Raw genomic sequence first — 6,012 nt, 5'->3', positions numbered from 1 at the left:
ACTTCCTGTTTTCTCACCTAACTTCAGCTGCACTGGCCCTTTGATATTTCTCAACCATGCTATGCATACTTGTGTGATTCTACCTCAGGACTTTTACATTCTTTTTCTTTACCTATGCACAGGTGTTACTTAATCATCCACAAACAAACTTCATTGGACATATCTCCCTTGATTTTCTTATATAAACAATAAACCTCCTGCTCCATTGGTAGTCTTTTTCCTCTTAACCTGTGTTATTATTCTCCACAGCACTCACTATCAGACATATTATTTTCCTTTATTTTTATTATTACTAGTTTTATTTATCTACCCTAGAATGTAAGTGACATGATCTGAGATTATACATTTTACTTCTCACAGTATCTCTAGTCCTTAGAGAAGTGCCTGGAATAGTGAGTATGTTATAAATATTTTCTTAAATAAATGAATAGACCAGGGTTGTAGGCAGTAAACTAAGCCGAAGAGACCTAGAGTTACAATGGCATTAATAATTTTCTAATTCTGAAATAAAATAGTGAAATGTTTAAATATATTTTGTAATTTTTCAGCATTAACTGATTTATTTAGAGGGTTAGATTAATTGCAAATGTGTTCTCATTCAATAGAATCCAGATAAATAGAAGAGATAACAATTAATTCAGGATGATTCCCCCCTTCCTATTCAGAATCCATATATGAAAAGAGGAAGAAAAAGTAGCCCCATCTCTTTGTTTCTCTTCACAAACATAAAATTTGGGAGGACATTTTTGCCTGACTCAGCTTCTGCCTGAACAGTCTCCATCTGTTCGGCACCATGTGGTACTTGAGTATATGCCAAACAATCAGTCATTCTGTTGTTTGCAAGGAGAGACAATGAAAATATTAATAAAATTCCTTTTACTCTGATGAGAAACACAACAGCTCAGTGATCTCACACATGCATTCTGGAAATTACTGTGCTACAGAAAACCGTTAAACTCATTTCTGGGCTGAGTGGAATATTAAAAAAACAATTTGACAGAGCAAGTATAATGAACAATGTACACGAAAATCCCCTCTAGTCTACATTTTCCTGCCCAGGCTAATGAGATACATTGGGAAAAATCTATACAGGACCCTCAGAAGAAGATGTTTCTTTTGTGTTAAAACACAAAGGCAAGTTAAGGTTGAGTGGTTGCATGAAATCAGAGCAAGAGGCCATCCATATTGGAAATCAACATTGCCACAAAGTTTTCTGTCCCGATGATTTAAACCAGGTTTTCCCAGGCACCAGTTTGGAAGTTAGTAATTGATCTTAAAGCCTGGTGGGAACTTATTCTCAGTTCCTGCTTCACTCAGGGTCATCTTCTCTTAATTTTTGTTAATTTCTCAGGAAATAACTAATTATTATAATCACTAAAGTTGGAAATTCTGGGTTATAATTTCTTTATAACTTTATTCCTTATTAAATATGTGGTACATATTCTTTGGCAGATGACTTGAAAAATATAAACAAAGAATACATCCAAATTCCTATAATCTAGTCATGCACTATTAATACTTGGTAGTATATTCTTCTTGAAAGATATATTTTAAAATTTTTATTTGTGTGTACAATATACATAGATACAATATATTTATACACATTTACACATGTTGATATATATACATATAGATAGATATATATGTATATTTATATATATATGATATATATATAAAGAGAGAGAGTAGATATAATATTTGGAAAGGAAACTGAGGAATGCCCAATGCTGTTAACAATTATTTTACCTATTTCTCATATTCCAGGGAAATTATATAACCCAGAGGACAAAGATTTGATTACTAGTTGGAACTTTAATGTGGAAGCATGCTAAATTAGAAATGTGTGTACCAGGAAGGACATCTTTTGCTCAGGTTAGTTAAACCTCATTCTTGTCTCACCTTTTCTTACTAAGGGAGGATGGTCAATGAGGCAACTTTTTCCAAGCAGGAAAAGATAGTAAGTACTGTCTTACCACCACCCTGTGCAAGGGAAAATTAGAGAGGTGCAGGTTATCTTATTATATATGGCAGATTGAGACATATTGTACCTCAACTCCTTTCCAAAAACTACACTAACATGATAATACTTTTAAAATAACAAAAATCAAAGGAGTAAAGAGAATGTGAAATATAGAAGCGCAAAAGATGTCTATACATACAATTTTGGAAGGTGGAAATTAAATAGGAAGTGACACCCAAGTTGACAGACAAAAGAAAGTGAAACTTTAACCTGACTGAGAAGAAGCCAAGAAGAAGCTAACTGATTCATGCTTCACAGCTTTAGAGAAGCTTAGAAATGAGAGCCAGTGAATATCTCAATAGAGAAAGGTATGGATTTAGGCAAGATAAATGAGGACTGGCTGAATTTTTTACTTTATTTTTGTTCTTTACTTATTTGTTTGTTGTATAAAGATTTTTCAGTCTTCAGACCTTCCTCAAACCCAGCAGAAGATTGGAGTTTAAACTTTGGAGAGGTTGAATTAGAGGTGCTCTGTACTCAGAGATACTAGGCACAACTGAGAGTAGTAGTAATGTACCTGAGAAATGAGATAAAGTAAAAATATTTGTACAATGAATTGGGAAACTTATATTCGTTTGGCCTGTGTGATTCACATAAATTTGGTAGCTAAAAGTTCCCCCTAGACCAAGAGACTAGATGATTCCTCTTTGTAGAACATGTATTAACCTAATACATAATACCCACTAACCCTGATTTGGAAGTCTTCCAACAAAATAGCTAGGTCTAACTACCCTACAAGGAATCCCAACAGTCAACATTTTTATCCATCTCCCTTCACAATTCACAAAAGGCTTCCAATAAACCTTTTGAAGCCCCACTTCCAAGAGAATAATCAGACATTTGGACAGAAAGACCTTAAATGTGAAGCAGACAAAATTAAAAATAATAGGAAGTTAGAACTATAAACTATGATGCCATAGAGATTATGAGAAAAATGCCAAGAAACTATATTAATTTCTTAAAAGAAATATGAAAAATATTTTATTTATAGAGAAGGACAGGAGATTATAAGAAGTACTATTCAAAGAATTTGAAAAATAATCTCTTGAAAATATGGTAGTAGGAATAGGAATTTTACCATAAGGAATAGAACATAAATTTGAGTTACTCTCCATGAAAGTAAAATAAAAGTAATTGAAAAAAAGTGAGTAAAAATATAAGAAAGAGACTCAGTAGACTCAGACCACAGGGTCCAACAGTTCAGTAAAAATAAATAAATAAACAAAAAGAAGTAAGGATAAGAAAACTTCTCACAAATGAGGGGCTTACGTTTCCTGACTGAAAGTCTCCACAGAGTGCCTATCATATTATAGGTAAAATGAGTAACACCAAAGTACCTCATGAGGAAATTTCAAAACACTAGATTAAAAGTATTTTCTAAAGCATCAAAAAAACAAAAAATCTTACACAAAGCTTAAGGCACAGCACAGCAGTACATTTTCCAAAAGCAATGCTGATGGTCAGAATTTAGTAAAATTTAGAATTTTCTTTCAAAAATATGAAAGTTATTTTCAGCTTAGAATCTTATTCCCTATAATCAAGTAAACCTAAAATTTTTCACACAAACAACATCCAAAAGAAATTTACCTCTCACACATTTTCCCAGAAAGCTACTCAAGTATATGCTGAAGGCTGACAGGACTCAGTTGAGATTGGAACAAAGGACAAGGGATCATTAAAAGAAGCATTCATGAAAAGAAAGTGAAGAAAACAAGAAAAGTGAAACTTTTAAGATAGCTGCTCTGTACAAATATGATGAGTGGATATTTACACTTACGTAGCAGTGTTTGGTGATGAGATAGTTATGGCTATGTAGAAAAATAAGCAAGCAAAAAAACCCAAAAAGACAAAATTATGAACACCAGAGAAAAAAATTTACAGAAATATGATTAGAAATGAATTGGGATTCAACTGTGAATAATTATATACTCATAACAACCTATATTAAATATTGGTTTAATCAAAAAATTTTACATAAATAAACTGAAAGGATGCTAGAGAAGGTAATGATTCCTTTGTGGGTATCATGTAAAAAATTAAATTCTTATCATCCATATAAAAATTCAATAAATTGTGCCAATTCTCAAATAGCAGTATGAGTTATTACTGAGAAATATGACAGTAAATATCACAAGACAAAGTTAAACGATGTTAATAGATTTTCTCTCAGGGAACAAGAAACCAGATTAGGGAAATGGGTTTTAGATGCCCGCTGTTTTGATGTAGAGGTGGTGTTGGTTTTAGCTGTGACAAGCCCAGTTTACAAAAGAGAGAAAGAAAGAGAGAGAGAGAGGTAAAGAAGAAAAGGGGAGAGAAGAAAATGGGAGAAGCAAGGAAAAGTGAGTCAAAGAGATAGGGTAAGCTTTGCTCCAAGAGGGCAGTCCTGGTCCTACTTGTCTTCAAAGATTTGTGACTAAAAGTATGACAGGGGTACAACCTACTCCCAAGAAGGAAAGTTATGAATCTTATTCACATATTTTTTTTCCTTAAATAAGAACATCCTGGACAATAAACAACCTGATATGTATTCAGACTTTTGTCTTTGCTCAGTCATTCATGATATTGTGTTCACAGAACAGAGTGTGACATGAATAAACATTAACAGCAAATACACAAAAATAAATTTATATCTGAATTGCAAATAATCATTATATATGTATTCACCATGAATCTCAGTCTTGACTGAACATTAAAATCACTTAGGGTGTTTTTTTTTTAAATCCAAGGCTGGTCCACAAAACATTCTCTGGGGACAAGGTCTGGGCATCAGTAGTTTTAAAACTCTCCAGGCTATTTTAATTTGCAGGCAAATTGAAATTATAGCTGTTTCATGTGGTCCTCAGACTAGAAGTATTGGCATCATCTACGTACTTTTATTAAATGTAAAATCTCAGAACCTACCCCCAGACCTACAGAAGGAACAGTTTTGGGTGTAGGTAGCAGCAATCTGAGTTTTAATAAGACTTTCAGGCAATTCTGAAGCACACTATAGTTTGAAAAACTTTGCTTTAGGGTCTTACTTTATACAAGGTAGTTAATGGACCTATTGGGTTGAGCAAAAAGTGCCTTCTGTTTTTAAGTAAAAGTAAGACACATTTTTCATTTTCACCAAGAACTTTATTGAACAACCTATTCACCCTTTTGTTCCACTACCCTCTGCCATTTTTCAGGCAACTTCATAATTCCACCTTCCTAAAAATTTTTATCTTTTTGAGCAAAGAACTGTTCCAGGTGCCTTTTACAGTTTTCCAGGGAATTGAAATTTTTTCCATTAAGAGAATTTTGTAAAGACCTAAATAAATGGAAATCCAAGGGTGAAATGTCTGGTGAATACAGCAGATGAATCATAACTTCCCAGCCAAGCTGTAACAGTTTTTGCCTGGTCATCAAAGAAACATTTGGTCTTGTGTTACCCTGATGGAAGACGCGTTTTCTATTGACTAATTCTGGATGCTTTCTGCCAAGTGCTGCTTTCAGTTGGTCTAATTGGGAGCAGTATTTGTTGGAATTAATCGTTTAGTCTTCCAGAAGGAGCTCATAATAGAGGACTGCCTTCCAATCCCACCATATACACAACATCACCTTCTTTGGATTAAGACCAGCCTTTGGTGTGGTTGTTGGTGGTTCATTTTGCTTGCCCCACAATCTCTTCCATCCCACATTACTGTACAGTATCCATTTTTTACTGCCTGTCACAATTTGCTTTAAAAATTGGACATTTTCATTACGTTTAAATAGAGAATCACATGTGGAAACACGGTCAAGAAGGCTTTTTTCGCTTAGCTTATGTGGAGCACAAACATCAAAGTGAGGAACATAACCAAGGTAGAGCAAATGATTTTTAATGCTTCATTTGGATCTTCTGAGTATGTGGACTATCTCCCACGTGGTATAACACTGATTGTTCTCAATTAATATCTCAATTTGATCGCTATCAACTTCAACTGGTCTACCTGGTGGTGGAGAATTGTCAGCGAGAAATCTTCAGCAGG

The sequence above is a fragment of the Lipotes vexillifer genome, unplaced genomic scaffold (genome assembly GCF_000442215.2).
Source record: "Lipotes vexillifer unplaced genomic scaffold, Lipotes_vexillifer_v1.1 scaffold354, whole genome shotgun sequence".
NCBI lineage: Eukaryota > Metazoa > Chordata > Mammalia > Artiodactyla > Lipotidae > Lipotes > Lipotes vexillifer.
This window is presented reverse-complemented; position numbering follows the sequence as displayed.